The sequence below is a fragment of the Vidua chalybeata genome, chromosome Z (assembly GCF_026979565.1).
Source record: "Vidua chalybeata isolate OUT-0048 chromosome Z, bVidCha1 merged haplotype, whole genome shotgun sequence".
Taxonomy (NCBI): domain Eukaryota; kingdom Metazoa; phylum Chordata; class Aves; order Passeriformes; family Viduidae; genus Vidua; species Vidua chalybeata.
The window spans coordinates 54,936,042-54,956,630 of NC_071570.1; the positions used below are offsets into that span (position 1 = coordinate 54,936,042).

The window sequence follows — 20,589 nt, forward strand, 5'->3', positions numbered from 1 at the left end:
TATGTTTTTTTTTTTTTCCCCACAAAGATTTCAGGCACCTGTCTTTCTCTCACTAATTTAGCAGATACCGAAGTGAAGAAAAGGGAAAATATCCAAGTCACATTCACTAGCTCATGTAATCACTTCATTTGCATTCTTGGTTCAGGCAATATCAGAGCAACAAAATAACAAAGCTAGAAAGAAACTGACATGTAAAAACCCCTCCAACACAACCCAGCTACAAAAGAAGGAATAACCTAGCCTGTTATGAACTTGTGAATATATTCAGGGTACAATAAACCTGATCTGCTGGACTGAATTTACTCAAGTGAAATTTTTGTTGCCAGTAAAGAAGCTACAGTCTGTAAAGCCTATTGCAATTGCTGTGCGCAAACAAAGCTGCGGCGTGGGTTTTGCTCTCCCCGGCTGCACGCAGCTCTTGGGAGCTGTGGCGTAGCTGTGGCGTAGCTTCCACGTGCTGCCGCGGGCTGAGCGGGATCGTGTGGCTTGGGGTGGCCAGCACGGGGTTTCCCGGGGCCGGACGGCAGGGTGCTTACAGGAGCAGCACAGGGGTAAGATCCGGCAGCGGGCAGCATGGGGCCAGAAACCGCGGGGGGGAACAACACGGGGGAAACGCGGGATTACAGAACTTGACTTATTTTAACATAAATCAAAAACCCTAATCTAAACCCAAACTCCGGGATGCAACACAAAGCAGGATGACTTGCTTAGGGAAGCTCAGCCAAACATACCCCAGAAGTTCAAAGTCTGTTTACATGCACTGCTGCAGCTATTTGTACAACAAACATTGGCCATTGCTGTACTCTTGAGCAAAAATCTTGGAAGTGCTTCCTGCATTTGCACATTTCCACTCCTCTTTGCTTCTTTCAATCTGTGTGCACATCTGTCTACTCAATCTTGTGAGCAGACAGATGTGCAAACATATTCATTCAAGCAAGTGTGTTTATGTCCTTTCTTATGTGTATCTCAGTTTCCAGCACTTCATGCCCCACCTCACTTCTATAATCTTTGTTCCACTTTTCTCAGTTAACATCTTCTTTAGCCACCCCAAATAATATCCTGTATCCTCTGGTCCACTCAGCAACTATGGGGAAACACATGATTGCACATCTCTTATGGACTGGGAGACCACCCCTGTCAGTGGATCCATTTTTCCTCCCTGATCCACTCTGAATGCATGGGGGCAAATTTGCTGCATGGAGCAGATGCTGGGGAAGATGGTGAAAAGAAAGGCAGATGAGCTGTTGAGACCATTAATCTTCTTACAGGTGAAGAATTTGGATGATGACAGGCCTTTCAATCATTTATCTCTTTCAGTGCAAACCAAATTTTGTATGCAAGAAAACCAATGTGGAGAGGGTGGATGTACGTATTGGGAAAAAAAAAAAATATATATCCAGTGCTCTGGATAAAATAGAGATGGTGAAGTAGTGAAGTGTTTTGAAATCATATCCATGAAAGGCTTAGCATCCTAATGCCACTCATTATTTTTGATATTATTACAGTGGTGAAAAACCCAGTAGTGGAGACTCTTTATAAGGCAAAATCTTATCCTCGTAGCTACTGTACAGCTTCTTTTACTTTTCTTATTATTAGCATCAGTGGCAGCAAATTCTTGAAAAGAAGCAGTAGTAAAACTGCCATTGGAGAGAGGCTGGGAATGTGCCTTCTTGGGAGCACGAACAACAAGAGCTGCAACAGAGTAAATCTCCCTCCAGTGTAACATACCATCCACTTCAGGCATCATGAGTGGTGCCATATGCTGTCAATATTCTGTTCGCAGCTGTCACTTCCTTGGAGAATAAAGCACCACAGCTCCTGGGAAGTATGGGAAGGGCACAGGTCTTGAATTGGTAGTCTCCACCACTGGAAAATCAGTAACAAATGTGAAAAACTTAATCTGTGGACAAGATTGAAGCCAGCTTTATCTTTTTGGTGAAAAAGCAAAAAGTGCGCTAACAGTTTACTTATTTAAGAATTTTTAATTTAATATTAAGATAAATATCACAAGTAGTATTGGTTTTCTTTCCTTTTAGACCACCTACCTAAAAGAGAATAAGAGATCCAATCATGTAATGATCATCTGCTTCATTATCACACAAAAGAGGTTTAGAAAAGCTTAGGAAAAGCAATGGAATTTCTGAGCATGTTTCTGAGTCAAACCTTAGAGATTTCTAAGGTCTGCTTACAAACCCTTGCCTTTTTCAGCAATTAGACCTTAGAGGACCTTGGAGAAAGATAGGTCATTAAATGATTCAGTTCTAATCTATAATCTATTGATATCAGCAAACCCTGTGCTTTCCATAAACCATATCTCTGAGCAGGGTTCTTTAACTACAAAAATACTGGCCTATCATAATTTTTCAGAGTGATTTTTGTTCATACTGGTACTTTTCTTTTGTTTCTCAGTAGCTTACATATTCTTCTGTTGCAGCATTCAAGAGAAAATCATTGTGAAAGTGTGTCTTGCACTGCAGATTGCCTTAGCAGCTTCAGAGCTGGCAGTGTGATCCACCTGATTACAAAAAATGGCAGTACTTTATTACCACAACAGAAAGAGTTAAAAGGTGAAAATCAGTAACACCCAATAAGCTCTTAAAATGCATAGGTGCTTTCATTGCTATTAGTGTTTTTCAGGGTTCTGAGGGGGGCAAGCAGGTTTCATATCATTCAGGGACTTTTAAAATGGCATCTCAGTGGCCTGCACTGCTGTTTTTGTTATAGCACAAATCTCATTCAGGCTGTAGGGAGTGTAAACTGGCATGATGCCACCAAAATAAATGCAAATCTGCTGCTTTTTGCGCTGAGAAGCTTGCCTTGAGATAAAGCAAACTCAATTCATGTCCCATAACAACAAGATAATGCACCATATAGAGCCACTTTTAAATTTGCTTTGAGTAAACTCAAATGAAGAAAAGTGTGTATCAAAATATTAAAAAAAAAAAAAAAAAGCACCATTGAAGGGTTTAGATGAGTCATTCAGTTTCACCTGAGAATACATGTAGATAAAAGAGTGTAGCTTTGATGGAGGCACTAGTGAATTGGTTATGTTTTCATAATGACTTCTTTACATTATTGAATACAATGGGAACTTTAAGGCCAACTGCAATAACAGTTTCTCATGAAAAATTAACAAAGAATTTATGGAAATGTAGCAAAAGTCCTAAAGCAATTAGCTTAGATTCCTCTAGAGTCTGAGAAAAGCCTGGATAATTGCAGACAGAAACTGCATAAAGTGGCTATTTTCATTATCACAGGATACAGAAAGTCCATTTTCATCACAATGGGACATAATGATGTTAAAGCTAATATGGAGATGTTTTTAAAGAGGTTGAAGCACAGTTTACAGAATGGTTTGATTTATATGGCATTCAGATCCATATTAAAAATCCTCCCCTAAGTGATGCAGTTTTTTTTACCCAGGGTCTTCAAACCTTTCCGCAAGGTAGGAAAGTAAAATAGATTGCAGCCTCAGGAAGCTAAATGTATATTACTAGTAGAATGCACAGGAATTAGTTTAATTTAGCTTGAATGGAAAAAAGGGAAATTGGGATTCAAATTGGTAGATAAATACACATATGAAAGTACTCATTATGGATATATGTTTATAAGCTAGTGCTGCATAATTTTGAAACAGAGAATTTGTGAAGGTTAAGGTCATGTAAAAATCACCCTTAAAATCATAAGAACATTGCTGAGAGCACCTGTAACACCTCCTCAGCCCTATTCCTGTTTTGTCTGTGAGATCCCTTGATGCATTTTATTTTATTTCATTTCACTACTCTGCACACAGTGTGTGTGCAGATCTAATCACACACAGATCTAATTACTCCTCATATCACAGATCTAATTACTCCTCATATGAACTGGAAAGTCATATTCTTCTGGTTGGATGCCCATGCTCAAATGATTTATATTACATAACACAAGCAGCCTCTCATAATCACAGTTGTCCTTTGCAATGTCAGGCACTTTGATCTACACAGTATTTCTGAAAAAGACCTCTATAAATGTCTGTAGGAAAAAGTTTTCTGTTAAAGCACAGAATAATTTCTACACTATTACAGTACAGCCGTGTGGTCAATGTGTGGGTGAAGTTTGCATTGGTCTCCAAGGGGATTTTGACTACACATTCAAGCCTTAAATGTTATCACAGCTGAGTAGCAGAAATAGCATACAGTCTAGCTGTTAGGCTTGATTATAATCTTGTTCATATCAGTGTAAATCAAAGCAGCCTTGCCAATGTTTCGCATCACTGAAAGTCTGAAGTACAGATGGGCTAGCTTTTTTTCCCACTAGTTTGCCAGTTTACATCTCTCAGATATATATTGGTATAATTGTATTTTAGATCTGTTTTACAATAGACTAAACATTATTAATGTACGCTAATGCATGATTCTTTTTTTTCTCCATGAATTTTTTGCTAATCTTTGTCTCATATGCAAGTGAGAAGGATAAATGGTTTCAGTGCTTTAATTAGCAGGGAGTTAACATCATAAGTCAGAATTCATGGGTAGCTGCTTATCACCTGCATGAGTACAAATAAATTTATCTACATACCCATCTGATCAATTTTATTGGGTTTTCTATTTTCACTACTTTTAAAAAAAAAGTAAACATGCTTCTAAAAATTATCTATTCTATCCTATTGTACAGTTGCATTAACTGCTGTACAAGACTGATAAGTAATAATGAGGCAATGCTTAAATATTGCAAATGTTGTGATCTCCTTTTTCCCCAAAGACTGCTTTACAAAAGGAAAAGAAAAAACAAAAGAAATAGAAAGAGAAAAAACCTGCCATATTAAAAAAGAAAAACCCTATACAAAAATATTCCTATAAGCCTGCAATGACAAAAATCCAATTTGGATTCACTGAACCACAAGCTTATTTGTAACTGTGCTGAACGCAAAACTGACATTGAACACCCTTGGATCTGAAACTTCTGAATGGTTTAGATACCAGTAGGTCAAATGAAGTCATTGCTCAAGGGCTTGTTTAAAACTACTTGTAACATGTTTTGATTTACCGATTATCAATTCAGCTGAGCAGCAGAGGAACATATTTGGGGAATCACATAAACAAATACATTCAACTGTGGATTAACCTAAAGTGACACATTTATTTAAAAATCTGCCTACTACTTGTCCTCATTGATTAAATGCCCTTAAGAAAGTGAGTCTGATGAAATAGAAGCCATTAAGATTCAGCACACCTCCTCCACTCCATTTGATGGTTGACACATTCCCTGGAGTGGGAGATTGGACGGCTGATAAGCTAACACTGAATTATAAGCACTTTGTGCAATGTCACTGGCAAATGAAAGATCTACTGTTTTGCTTGCAAAGCAACAGCGCACCTTAACAGCACAAAAATATACATGGTGCAGAATTATTCCATCTGCTGTGCTGGGAATATAAATGAATGTATGTGTGTGCACATCATGTGTGCATTTTTATGGCAGAGACCAGACCACAGTGCAATACAGCTTGCTTGGAGGAGAGTACCATTGATCAGTAAAACAAGAGTGTCTGTTTCAGTGTTGTCAGCAAGCCAAACAAGCATGGTGTGATATCTCCATTGTGTGTGCCATGGGAAGATTTTTCCAAAGCCAGGTCAGGGAGCAAGGAAAGGGAGAAATGCTCTCGAAGTGCTCAGGAGGAAATTATGCTTGAATTTTAGAAGAACCAGATGAAAACAGTCTAGAGATTACTTGGAAAATGAGCTTTGGCATTTGGTGCAGGTCTGCATAACCAAACAAAGAACTTCTCCAGCTTTTTCCAGAGCTTGGTGTGAGCTATGTCCTCTCTGCCACAAAACCCCAAACCAAAAGTAAACCACTGGATGGATCTCTAAATTGTTTTATCTTATTGTAGCTCCAAGCATTACATAGATTTTATTTGTAGGTAGGTAATTGTGAGGTCCAACACCTGCTGTCAGCCCCTATGTTGTTAATATCTTATTGGTTTCTCCTGACATGGCTTATTCAGTTTGTTGTTTGACACATCTGTGGTGCTGAGCCAGTTTTGACAGCTTCAGATCAGTTCACCTACTCATCTGGGTTATTTTGGGCTCCAAATCAGTTAACTCTATTGAACAGTATATATATTTTGAGTCATGACATGGGACTTTCATGATTATTAAGAACAGTTGTCAAGGAAAATGTTCTTAATAATTGTGAAGATCCTGCAGCCTGACAAGCTCTGCCCCTAAACACATCAGTCTAAACTGGCAGGCAAAGAAGAGAAGGAGAAGGTGTTTAAACAAATAGAATAATCAAATACCAGATTATTGCTAGTTCCATGAGCTTAGTGGTGATTTGCTACCACTATTCACAAAAAATAGTTTTTGCTGAATAGGAGAGCTGATGAAACCCGTTTTTCTACAGACCAGCATGCTTTATCCTGCACAGTGCCATCCACACAGTCCGTGCTGCCTCTCTACCCTTCTGCTGACCCCATTGCAAGGGGAGCAAGTCTGCTCTGGAGCAGCTTGTGCGCTGCTGGGCAGGCAGCTGCTGTCAGGCAGCTGAGTCAGGTAGCTGAGTATGGCCACTCTTCCCCTTCTTCTACACGGGCATTGGGAGTATTTCTGTCCTCTACCCAGCTGCCAATTTTCACACAAGTTCTAGGAGCTTTATTATCCTAGATTTCTACCCTGCTTTTAAATTCAATGGAATTGGCGGAATTACAGGATGTCTTTTCCTCCTTTATTACTCTACCTGCAAATTTCCCTCCTCCGGAAGTTTTATGCCTCAGAAATATATGAAGAAACACTCAATATACCCCCCACATACCCTATGCTAAATACAGCTACTTGGCATAGCTGTAAACCAGGACTCTAAATCATAACATTTTAGTGTTGATGGCACGGAGGACAAATAAAGAATGGATTATAGTTTGTGCAGGTGAGGAGTGTTTAGCATGGAGGGACTGATAAAAATCACAGATAAAAGCACGTGCTTAATCAAGTGGGCAGCCAGGTATGTGCCACAGAATTATGTTTTTCAGGCCATCACCTTTGCCTTAAAAGAGACAGAGAAAGTTGTTAGGGTATCTCCTGATATTCAGGATTTAAGTATCTCCTAGAGTGTCTTTCTACAACAGAGCACTAATGGAGAGACTCAGTTACCTGCACAAGGATGGCAGGGATATGGTTTTCCAGTTGGCACTCCAGAAAGCCACAGGATTCCCAAACTCTGACTTCACCTATGCACAAAGCTAATGGATATCTCATACACATGAAGGTCTGGGAATGGACATTTCTTAACAGCACCTGTATGTAGGCAGTGGAACTCATCCCCAGATTCATAAGCAGTTCCATTAGTGTGGAAGGAGAAAGTGGGACTGGGGCTGCTGGGTAAGTGTTTCACTTGAGGGGTTCCACTTGTGAGACCACACCTGGAATGTGTGTGGTCTTGCTGTCTTGTTTCAGTTCCCCAGTGTATGACATCCATGGGACCACCAGGGTGGTCAGTGGGCTGCAGCATTCATCATGCTGTGAGAGCAGGAGGGAACTGAGTTAAAACAAATTGGTCATGGCCCTGAGCAGCCTGATCCAACAGGAATGCATCTGACCTCCCTGCATCCCTTCCCTGCCATGCTAGCATATGAGACCCATTCCAGAAGCACAGTACCTTCAGGCTGGGCTTGCTCCCCATCATGTGGGCCAGCAGAAGAACAAGTAGAAGGTTGTGGGTCATGAGCAAAGACATCCAGAGACACTGCTGAGCCCTCCACACAGCAGCCAGATGGCCTCTGGGCTCCCAGCTCATGCTGTCACTTGGCCTCTGCTGTGGGAAATACTTTGCTATCCTGAGATGACAAATATGTGGTGACTTGGGACACAGAGCTTTACCATCTGAAGAACAGTCTTTTCCTCACATTTTGACACTATAATATCTTAGTTTCAAATGTAATATCATGGAAAAGCTTTTAAGAAGCATCACTATAATTCCTTAGCAGTCGCTAAACATTCACAGGGAGGAGTTCTTGCACTCAGACCATTTCTTATCTAATAGCTGTCGTGTGAGTGAACCTTATAATAATTTTTTTTCGGCTGCTATTGCTGTTTTGAATAGTTTAGATTTACTCTGTGTACCTCTTATGATTTCTGAAAGGTATTGGGAGACAATGACAACTTTATAATTATTTCTTTGCCATAAAGAAAATCATGCACAGCATAAAAAAAAAGAGCAAACAAGAGACTGCACTACTCCAGCACAGTAAGGTTACATCACATACTTGATTGATCTCAGAAAACCAAAGCCATGCATGCAAAAATCCCAAACCAACCCCACCAAAAGAAGCCATTATTGTCTAATGATATGTTATGGTCTAAACCTCAACCAGCATCCAAGCCCCAGGCAGCTGCTCACTCACCCCTCCACCAGCAGGACTGGGGAGAGGACTAGAAGCTGGAAAATTCATGGATTGAGATAAAGACAATTTAATAGGGAAAACAAAATTATGTACATAAACAAATTAAAATAAAGAATGAATTCACTGCTTCCCATTGGCAGGCAGGTGCTCAGCCATCTCCAAGAGAGCAGGGCCTCATCATGCATAACTCTTACTTGGGGAGACAAATGTCATTTCTTCCCCTCAGCTTTATGTCCTGAGCATGATGTCACATGGTCTGGAAATCCCTTTGGTCAGTTGGAGTCACCTGTCCCAGCTGTCTCCTCCCAGCCGCTCATGCATTCCCAACTCCCTCACCAGCGTGAGGCAGAGAAGGTCTTGGTTCTGTGTAAGCCCAGCTGAGCAATAGCAAAAACATCTCTGTATTATCAACACTGTGTTCAGCACAAATCCAAAATACAGCCCCATACCAGCCACTGTGAGGTAAGTTAATTCTATTCCAGCCAAAATCAGCACATGACAAAAGCTGAAATATTCCAAAAATTACTGAACATGCATCTCAAAAGTCCCCTTTTATTGAGATGCACATTGCCCTGTTCATGATGTTGACCTAAGAGGTCTTTTAGCACAATAACAAGTTTTAATCTGTTGAAGCCTTTGTAGATAGTGTCACACAGAGAAAAGATGACCAAATACTATTTTATTTCTTCCTTCATTTGATTATATCCTTGATATATAATCTATAAATGCTGCTGAGAATGTATATTTTCAGAGAATAAGGGTGTGTAAACACATATTTGTTTGTTCTAGAAACACAATGAAAATAGTTTATTCATTTTTAATGATTCAATATGGGTTTTAATACTTATCAGTATGAATTTCTGTCAGAATGTTTAGGATTCAGAAAATATGACTGTACTTTGTAAATTTTAGCTTTGATAACTGTATGTAGGTATAAACTGCAAGAAATTTAAAAGGAAATCTTATCCACTTAACCTGTTTTATCATACAAGTTGAGAATCCTTTAAATTAAAACTCATAGTGAAGGAAAAGATTTCACCCTTGTTTTTGCAAGTAGTAAAATTTACTTTACTACTTTAGACCAGAGTAAAATTTTTCAGCATGTTCATTAAGTCCTTGGAAAAATACCCAAGATTTTTCATTTGCATAAATATTTAATTACATTAATACATACTTCTCCTTACCTGTGTGGGTTCACTTGAATAATCAATTAAACCTTCCTTAAAAACATGGAGGTTCTGTGGTTGTGTACAAACAAAAGTGATTCTCCCAAACTTGTGCCAAATTTACCAATAGGCATTACTTGACTTTACTGATAATTTTAGTTACTGTAGGCCAGATTGTCTGGAACTTGATCCACAAAAATAAAGTCTTGATTGAATGATACCTCTTTCCTTTGTTTAGAGTGCCTCAATAAGGGTTAGGTAAAAACTATAAATCTTTCAGAAATATTAAATACTTCAATATGGCACTGTCAAATTCTTTCTTTCTATCTAAGGAAATGGGGATGTGAAGCCTGCCCAGTCCCCCAGCAGACAGTCCTAAATAGGTCAATGCTTCCACTCTCTAAATCTTCACTGTTATTTAGCACTGCTCGGGGAAGACGTTTGTCATTTCATTTATTTCAGGTACATGTGTTCACAGTGCACTGTGTAAAGTAGTCATAGTCTAATTAATGCCAACTTTTTGCAGATGTGATGTAATAAATCATGAAAGTAAAGTCTTGATTGTGAGCTTTCAAAATAAACCTGACCTCACATTACTCAGATTATAGCATACTATAACTAGCCGGTTGTGTTCTGTTACTTACACTCAAATCTGAAAATTCTGAAAGACCTATTAGAAAACTCTAATGAAAGACATAACTGTTAAATATTTATGGGCTCAGTAGAAAGGCATTTAAGGTATATTGCTTAAGAAAGTAAAATAGGAATGTTTTTCAGGAGCTGAATATGAAGTTCAAGGTTGATACAAACATGAAAGTTAAGAGCATGTAAATGAATCAGATATTCAAAGCTATCTGCATGTATTTGACTGCACTATTGCTCTCTGTGTAGGATTGTTTATTATAAATTCAAAGATACATGAAGACCTAGTATTTGTCTTTGCCTTCAGCTGGAGGCATTCCTATTTCTCCCCAGCTGGACTATGTATATACAGCAGGAAAATGCAGGCAAGAGCTACAGGAAGTGTGCATGCTGTTATTAAAACATACAGCTCAGAAAACAGTGTCTCAAAACTACATTGATGGAGATTGTCTTGATATTAGTGAGATTCCTTTTATCAGCATGTATTTCCATAAATGCATATTAATATTTAAAAATGCCCTCTACAGCTGGAAAAATTATTTTATGTTTGCTTAAACTTCAGCTTGTTCTAACTGAAAAATACACACTTAAAACACAGTGCTGAAGAATGGATGCTAAAGAAGGGTGCAAATGAAAGACAAAAGATTTCTGTCAAAAAACCCAAATAAACAAACAAACGAGCAAAATGTACTTAAAGATAGTATTTGGAAGAAGGCTTTTTCAAGAAGGAAAGAGCTAGCCATGAAAAGCTAATAATATTTGAAAAGGCATTTGGGTTATGGTATGTTATAGCTCTTTGGCATTGCACTGCCTGGGTGAAGAGAGGTTATGAAGAAAGACCCAGCCATGGGAAGACACTGAATCTCTCATACGTGTTCCACTGCAGCCTGTACTGTCTCATAAATCAATGACAGCCTCTCTAAATGCAACACTTTTTGAGCATTACTTTTGGACATGATTTAGTAGCCTGCACTGATGGAAAATCTGTGATATTGTGTGTTTATTCTCCCTATCACTTAATAGAGCATGGTAAAGAGAAACTTATTTATCTTAGGTGGTTAAATATCCTAATGGATTTACTGCAAGTGGTATGAAACTGGGTGTGTGGCAATTTTCTCCCCTTTCATCTCCTTTTATCTACCTTTTAGCTTTACCTTCTTCTCTGTCTTTAGCTTTTATTATATCTGTCCCTTAGAGGATCTGATTCAAAAGGTATTGATGTCAATGGCAACTTCTCATTGACTTCAAAGGACTTTGGATCAACCCCCAAATGACTCATTTTAAGCAATTGTATTATACACTGCTTTTTTGTTTGCTATGCGAAATTATTTTCTAAACACAAAGATGTCAGATATTTGTTGAAATGGTAAAATGAGTGATGAAAAAAAAAAATTCAAAAGTATTTCCTCTAGGCCTTGTCCGAGTTTAACCAGACATAGTTAGTTTCTATATTTTTATATATATATATCCAGTTATTTTAATATGGATACAAAAACTACTCCACATATTAATTCAATTAGTATCACTGATATCAATCCCATAGCAGCTTTCACAATGAAAAAAAAGCCCTGTAATTTCCTCCATTCCCTCCATAAAATAGTTTTTTGTGGATTGTCACTGTGATAAGGGTTTAATTACTGTTGCTGTTAAAGCAGCATTACCTAATATTTTATTCTCTATGACAGTCTTGAAAGCACAAGAAAGAAGTGACCACACAGTATAGTAGATTAACTGTGGGTTAAACTGTTTCGTATGGATGTCACTGGCTTGAATGTAGTGCATTTTGGCACAAATGAAGAAGCATCTGCTCTGAGAAACAGTGGATAATGCAGTGATAAAAATTCGATCTGTGAGACAACACTACTTCTGCCACTGCTACTTGGTCAGCAGTAGGAGATCTCCCTAAAATTGGAGAGCCATTTTGCCTTAGCTCCACAGATTTTGGTGAGATATGCCAGAAGCTTAAAATCATAACAAATCTATTTTTACTCACAGTTTATTCAATGCATGGTTTAGTGCATGACAGGGATTTTCACAAAGGAAATCTGAGATCTGCTTAACAGCATGGAATTTCTGGGGCATTTCTCTCTGGCCCAGCTCTCCTGGAAGAGGAGATGCATGAGGCTGAATTACATCTTCACATGCTACAACAGCCAACAATTCTCCACAGCTCATGGTATCTAGTTTAAAAGCAGGTGATAGTGTAAGTGGGTTCAGCATGTGCTAACAAGACATCATAAACAGATACTATGTCAATTTTCAAAAATTACAGTAGCTTCTCTCTTACAGCTATAAACACTGCCAAGAGGGAAACAATATACTGCATTGCATGGTTCTTAGGGTAAGCTCATACACTGTAAATAATTCAAATTAGTAACATGAAAATCTGTGCAGCTGGGCAGGAGTTAGACAATGTTTCTTTCATGTTGGAAATTATTGATAGGACTAGCAAGTGTATATGGCAAAAATGTGAGGATGGATTCCAAATAAACTATGTCATGCAATCAGTAGCAGCAGTAGTAATAACCCAGTAGTCAGCGTATGCTCTCAAACTGGATAAAAGAAAGGTGTACCCTATCTGCTGGAGGAAAACAGATCTACTTATGTTATGTACTTCTTAGCCTGAACTGGCTAACGAATATTCTATTACATTTTTGCATTATTATTATTACTGCTACTATTTTCTTTGCATGGTCTTGTTTTGAAAGAAATTGTACTTGATCGGTAACATTTCCTTCTGTGCTAAAATTATGAACAGAAATTAGTGATATTTATCTACCTTCTTGTGTTGGCTATTTGTCAAAGAGCCCTCACTAAATTCAAGTTTATTTTCACCTGACTCTCTAGGGTTCTCTTTTTCATTTTTAAACTGTAGCTAACTGTATGCTTTTGGGTCAAGCAACGTCAAGACTAAAAAACTCCTAAAACTAAGTCAACCAGTAGAGCTAATAGAGTTTCAAGTCAGAGAAAAGAAAGGTTGCAGTGTCCCCATTTCCATGCTTGCAGGAGCACTACAATTACAAAAACCCACACTCTTCTTCCTCCAAAGTATCATAGAATGTTTTGCGTTGGAATGTTGGAAAGGTTCATTGAGTTCTGACCTCCCACCATGGGCAGGGACACCTCCTATTAGCCCAGGTTGCTCAGAGCCTCATCCAACCTGATCTTGCACACTGTTAGGGATGGGGCATAACCTATTCCAGTGCCTCAAAAGATAATTTTAAAATTATATTTAATTTTTTTTTCACAATTAAAAGTTGAAGTTATAAGAGAGGCAGTTAAAAAGATATCCTTCATAATAAGAATATAGAAGCAATATATTAAAAGAAAATATTCTTAGCCCTGACAAAACAAATCTGAAGGCAAAATAAAAGAAGCTAGAAAAGGTTTTGGAAAGTAAGTTAGCAAAAGAAAAAAAAAAAAAAAAAGAAAAAAAGCCTTTTCTTGCCTTTTAAGTGCATCAGAACCAGGAACCTGTCTAGAGAGCTTATGGAACTAGTACATGATTGATGTGGAAAAGAAAGATAAAAACCATGGCAGAGAAACAAACTAGTTTATTTTCATTTTTTCACTCAGGAGAAAATCTTAAAGACTACTGGTTGGTTCATTCTGCATTACATGATTCTACAGAAGTGCTTAGCTGAATCATCAATGAAACCGGCTTTTTGCAAATCCAGGGGGGAAAGAGGAGCAAATTACTAAGTTGAATTGCCTTGAAACAGCCTGGATCTAGATTGGTGTTTGGTTTCTGTGCCTTATTTTCATTCCTGGCTTCTTCCACTATTCATCATGTATTGCAGACTTAACAGCCCCTTTGTAGATTTGTTCTAAAAGGCTTTACTGACACTGCTATCTGGGGAGCATTCCTAGGAGTTGATGGAACTCAGGTGTTCAGATGTTCCCTTAGGTGTCTCTCAAGTGTTGGGAAGGTGAACACTCCACTCATGCAGTCTTTTCCTATTGCTCTAGCCTTGCTGCCAGGGCTTAACTCAACACTTCCAAAACAAAACAGATATGAACATGATGAACCACTAACTGGGCAAAAAGAATGATAGCATATGAAGAACTGAGAGCAAAACAAATAATTGCATTATGCTACTGTATAAATCTTTGAATACATTTAAAAACACTAATTTTGATTCCTAAATATATATATGGTCACCTTGTCTGAGGAGGTTTCACAGGAAGAGATACCAGGGATTCTTAGGAACATGGAGATATTTTTAAACACAAAAATTTAATTGACTTTGAAGGTTCTGTGGGATAAGAAACAAGTCTGGAGAAATGTGATGAACAGACATCTGTAACATAATAAACAGCACTGAAAATACAAAAAGGAAATGCTTCCTTATGTTTCTGGTAATACCAGAACAGGAAGCATTTAATGAAAATCCTAGGCAATATCTTTAAGAGAAATAAAAATTACTTTTTTTTTCTCTATACCCCTTATAAGTTACATTGCCCTATCAATTGCTGCAGAGAACTGTGGAAGCCTTGAGCATAAGGGAATTCTAGGAGAGATTTGAACAAAATCACTGAATTAGATTACTCAATAACTATTAAAAATGAGGATCTTGATTCAATTTCCAATAAGAGTCTCTAGTCCATGAATTGCCAGAAATAAGGTCTATGGTGCTAAAATTTGCTGTATCCCACTCTGAAGCACCTCATGCTGACTTCTGCTTGTTGGACAGATGCTTGATTTGACCAGTTGCAATCCTTTTTATTTCTTTATATGAGTAAAGATAGAACATGGAACAAATATTTTATTTTGCATATTTTCAATTGTTTGTTTGTTTTAAACAAAATTACTTACATAGGATAAAATGTGACATCAGCTCCAACCTTGCTACATAGTGTTTCTTTAATGAAGAAACTAGCTTCATTCTAACCTAAAAAAAAAAAAGGGAGAAAGAAAGGAGCAGTGTACATAATAATTGTGCTATTTATAATGAATAACCTTTTTTCACATTTTAATTGGGACAAATTGGCAAGCATCTACTCACAGATTAACAGATATTAATCACAGTATTCAGGCTTTCTAAACATTTCTGACAACATGTTTATTATCCTTTCTTTCATCATTTTAATATTAAAAACCCTTACAGTAAGTTATGCTGTTAACAGCAATTCAATATACACAGAGTACTTACAGGCTATGTGGAAAAAAACCCCTGAAATATGGAGTGACTCTTGTTTTATATAAACAAAAGACAATCAAGCAGTAATAAATACATACACTCCAAAGTATACAACTTTTTGCTAATCTAAATGCTCCATAAAAAATACTTTTAGGTGATGTGAACTTTAGTAGTAGTGGTAGTAATAGTATTTCAGCATATTGGAAATCACACTGTAGTTACTACTTCTGCAGAAAAAAAGATGGAAAAGGGAAAAATCCTCCTCCAATCTGTGGATCAAGGAAGGTAAGTATCAGATAGTATATAAGAATATCTAACACAGATGATGAAACTTGCTGTATATTCGCAGCATCTCCTGGATGGATATCCTGCTTTTGGAGAGGCCACCAAGAGACCACCTTCTGCTGAGACCACCTTCATTGTGAGTAGAGTCTGTGAATAACATTGACTATCCAGTTTCTACTCCTGCAAAATAGCTTAGAGACTATTACAAGTAAACAGGTCAAAATATCCTCACACAGAGCAGTGAGAGGGGACAATTAAAATTAATAGAAATCCTACCAAAGTGTTGTTTCTTAAGCAAACCCAAAGCATTCAGCCACCAAGGTCACATGGATTTTTTTTTTTTTTTTTTGTGGATTGCTGCTATGTGTGCAGTTGAGTCTTACCCTTGTCCACAGAGGCACACACCCTTTCCCTCTCTCTGCATGTGAATTAGTGATGGAAAGACAGATCAAGAGGTGAAAACATCCCAGTGGCAACAGGGTACTGTGTGCAGTGCTTTTCAGGGCAGAGAAGGAGCTGAGAAGCAGGACCTTTGAAGTGAATCTGGCTGCACTGCAGAAAGCAGACGTGGAGATAGCTCACAGTGGGGCTGGAATTCCCTTCCAGTAGTCTTTGCCACGTGTGGCATGTGAACAGCAGGTCTGCCAAATCCTGTAAAATGCCTGGGTGTTTTCAGTTCTATGTTTGAAAAAATTGCACAATGGTGCACAGGTAAAAGTAGCGAGTAGGTAATGTTCACAATCCACAAGAGCTTCTTGGAGTTTTCTCCAGTGAGTAGTCCTCTTCCCCAAGTCCTATCCTGAACACAAGAAGTTGTTGATGCTCTCCATCTCTTTAGTTCATCTGGCACAGAGAAGTGTTTCCACTTCCCCGAAAACCTACTTTGCCCCTCACTCTGCAGTTTCCACTACCGTGAAGTAGAGAGAATAGAATTTTACCATTTAAAAATAGTATAATTTTTAATAGCCACACTGTGAATCTAGTGAAGGAAAACCTTTTTTATATTGGTCCACATCTATTTCTGAGGAGCAAGTCTGACAGAGCTCTTCCAATTTGAGGGCTGTTGGTTAATACATTCATTAATTCCATCAAACTGTAGCATCAAATTGGTCCAAACTAATTACAAAAGATATTTCTCCACTCTATAAGGAGACATATTAGCTACATATATGTTATGTGATTTGAAATTAGGAGGAACTGCCACCAGTTCACACTTCTATGCATTTTAGAAAGTACTATTTTAAAAAAAGTGGGAAAAACCATATAAAGTGTAGCCTTCAGAGCTGAGGGGCTCACATGTGCACCCATCTCCTCGCAAAATGAGGAATAATATAGTAACAAAAAATGAAATTTGACAAGGAAATAGTGTAAAATTATGTAGAGTAGTAGTCCTGTACTTCCTCAGCTGAAGATCTCTATGCATTGCAAATTGTTGCCTTGTGAAAAAAAAAATCGAGGATTTTTTTATTTCCCTCAATTTTATTATGATATGTAATTGAATTTGTCACTTTGCCAAGAATCCAGCTAAGGAAATCTTTTTAGTAGGAATGAAAGGTAGAAAAATATTAAAAGCAAATCTCTAAAAGTATATGCAACTTGTTTAGTATCGTTTGTTTTCCCTGGATAACCTTTATTTTCATTATAAATTACCTCTCTCACTTCACAAATGGTGACTTTCACTGTGTGATGGAGAATTGAGGAATTATGCATACCCAGCTGATATGTTAATTGTGTGCAGCATCAGGAATAAAACAGCAGCATCAGGAATAAAAAATCCTCTTCACTAGTTCTCTGAAAGCTTTAGCAAATAACAACACTTATGTAAAACTTAAGGTCTGAATACTCTGTGTTTATGAGTAACAGGATATTATCATATTAAAATCATTACTAAGCTGGTGCCTGAATATTTGTTCTGAATCCTGTCAATACTCTAATGGCAGTAGTCTTGGAAACTACACATCTGCTACAGGATTAATTACACACATAAAACATTATCATTACCCTACATCTCCTATGAGATAGAGAGGCTGCTGGAATGATTAATGGCTCTGTATGACATACAAGGGAATAAATGTAAATGTTACCCAATGGATAGAAAGATCTGTTCCTTGCTTATATTAAGCTGAAGGACATTATTGGTACAATATTATTCTTTAAGGTCAGTAGGCAATGTTAAAAAAAATCAAAATTCACAAATTCTACAGCATTTTCTGTACTGTTGAGAGAATTTCTATCTGTCATGGTGTTGTGAAATATTTTGGACATAGGGTGTGCGTGTGCTCACAGGTGTGTTAAACAGGTTCCACACTTGGTGAGTCACCTTTCCTGCTTATTGTAAGTAGTGGTGATTCTTCTAGGGCCAGTAATAGACCCAGGCCATTACGAGCTTCTGATTTTTTTACTTAGAATAAAACAACAGGGAAAAAACATTTCCTTTCATAATATATCAGGGAGGCATAGGTTCAGTTGTGACAGAAAAGAAGGAAAACTGGAGGAAATATTTAAAATGCAGCCCATTGTTTACAATTAAAATTAGCAGAGCAGAGTTCAAAGGCGACATACCAGTATGAAATTAAGGCCATGGGCAGACCCAAGCAAGTAATTAGGTGAGAATTATAACAAATGCAAACTGGAGCTAATGTATTGATCATGTCACTTCTTCACGCTTCATTATTTCTTTAGATGTCCTTTAATAAAGACCCCAAGTGGTCCTCCATACCTTTGTCACTGAAATCTGAAATACTAGATTGTACAAAGACTGAGCTCTTTGTTCATCCAAAACTTTGTTCTTGTCCCTGCTAACTCATACTTCTTTCCTTTATGGATCACATCCTACATGAGGGACTGAGAGGGACAGTGGCAAATCATTTACACTGCAAAGCTGTTTGCCTTTAGCCACCTTAAAGCACAAAAAAAGTTCATGAGCCAAATAAATCTCTGATGCATTTTGTAATACATTTGCATTGGTATAAAATTGTACAGCTTCTCCCCATGCGGGCCACAACTTGTATGTACCTCAGCAAGCAGCATTCTGCAGGAGATCCATTGCAAAGTAATTTCAGAGAAAGTGGAGCCAGTTGATGACATGGCAGAACAAGGAATGTGGATGCTGAATGATGCCATAACTTGTGTCATAACTCATCTTGTATATTAAGATGGCAATAAGCTTGCCAGTGATCATTTGCATTGGGGTACACAGGAAATATTGCCCAAGCTACCTGCCAGTGCAGATGGGAACTCCAAATGTGAAACAGAAGGTGAAGGAGATAGTGCTCTATCTTGATATTGATGCAAAAGGGATAGGTGCAGACTGTAAGTAAAGACTCTGCCCCTCAGATATCCTGCCCCTTGGTACAGCACTGATGCTTCTATACCTTCTTACCCACAGCCACCTCTAAAGTTACTGTGTACTTCTGGATTCATTTCTTTCCACAGAGGTGTGAAAATAAGAAATGTGCATTGATCTCTTACATCTGAATGTTCAAGCTCTAACTGCGTGTGCTTTTGGTGCTTGAGCAAGCAGTGTGGAAACCACAGCCTGATATAAGCTATAAAGTGCTTGGGCTCATAGCATCCAAGGTAAAGCCTTGAGAAAAAATTGGATGGTGTATTCATTTTTCATACTTTGTTACTTCATAACTGAGTGCTTAAATCTAATGTCAGACCTCACCCTCTGATGTTACCCTTGTACCAGATATTGAAATCCTGGCTTTAATTCGCTTATATATCCCAGAGGTTTTGCTGCCACAGACACATTGCTATCAGGCTAGAGACTGCTTTTCTCCCCAGTGTGCACTCACGGGCAGTTTTTGAATGAGTTTTTGCTTTGCTCTTGCTCTTGCTGACTTTATACATACAATCTCTTTCCTGTATAAAAACTCAACTTTATCAGAGGAAGGTAGCCCAGTATCTCACTAGTATGACTCATCACGTTTCTCATTTGTGAGGCTACTGTTGCTATTCCAGAAAATCTGGCTCTGTATGTCTGAAAAGCATGAAGATACCAAAGGCACAGGCCAGCACTATACACTTGTGCAAACAGAACTGTTTTTAGCTTTTCCTATGGACTGCATTTGGACTTTCAGCATCTCTCAATTTACCCACTTAATGGATAATTCACATTGTTCAGGTGCCTGCCTAGTTACTGGGAATCACAGCATACCAGATGTGCTGTTGCTACATTTCTGCTGTACTACATCTCTGCAGGCTGAGTCATGTCTTCAAGTGTCTAAATGTCTCTGCACACAGGGTCTTATGCTCCAATTATTTCTGCTAGGCTCAAAATTATTACAATGATTGTCACAGAAGAGATAAGTCCTGCAGGCCACACACCTTATAAAATGTCTGGGCAGTTTACCAAGAGGAAGCAAACAAACTTTTTGACAACATCCATGTCACCATTTTGGACATTTAATTTACTCATATCTGACTTTAGGTCACTGACCTCCTAAAACTTGCATGAGAACTGAATTGCAGAAATGTTGTCGTTCATACAATTGTGCCTTTTTGAGGAATGTGTATTATATTAGTGATGAGGTGTAGAAAGTATTAGTGGAGTTTGTTATTAATAACAGCAGAGATTACCAAATTCAGATAAATAAAACTTTGAGATAAGCTTCGTAAGTACTAGCAGCATACAATATAAACAAGTCTTGTGGTGGGATATAATGACCACATTATCCTAATCAGCACAGATGTACTCATCATTAAAATTTAATTAAGGTTTTCCCTTTGCTTTGTGTAATTATTAGAGAACCTTCCTGTGAAGTCTAATTGCCCTGTCATAAACAAACAGAAAAGAGAAAGCCCTTTTGTCCAATAAACAAGCTTTCTCTTGACAGCAAAAATATCACATAATAAAGAGTTTTCAGAAAGGATTTGGTCTTTGAAAGGTATAATTAAGATGCTGGAAGTAGAGAAACATTTACTGTAGGTTTAAGAGATTCTGTGCAAGCTCTACATTTTTAGAAAACAC

The 20,589-nt window shown here is 37.9% G+C and overlaps 1 long non-coding RNA gene across 1 annotated transcript in view; it reads left to right on the top strand.

The window, feature by feature from the left end:
• The first annotated feature begins 485 nt into the window (after positions 1–485).
• The window catches only part of LOC128782451 (uncharacterized), a 31,253-nt gene continuing 11,149 nt past the window's right edge, over positions 486–20,589 (top strand). Inside the window, exons 1-2 of the long non-coding RNA XR_008428792.1 lie at positions 486–551; positions 15,679–15,750. This is a non-coding gene — a long non-coding RNA (uncharacterized LOC128782451). The remainder of the gene's footprint in view (positions 552–15,678; positions 15,751–20,589) is intronic.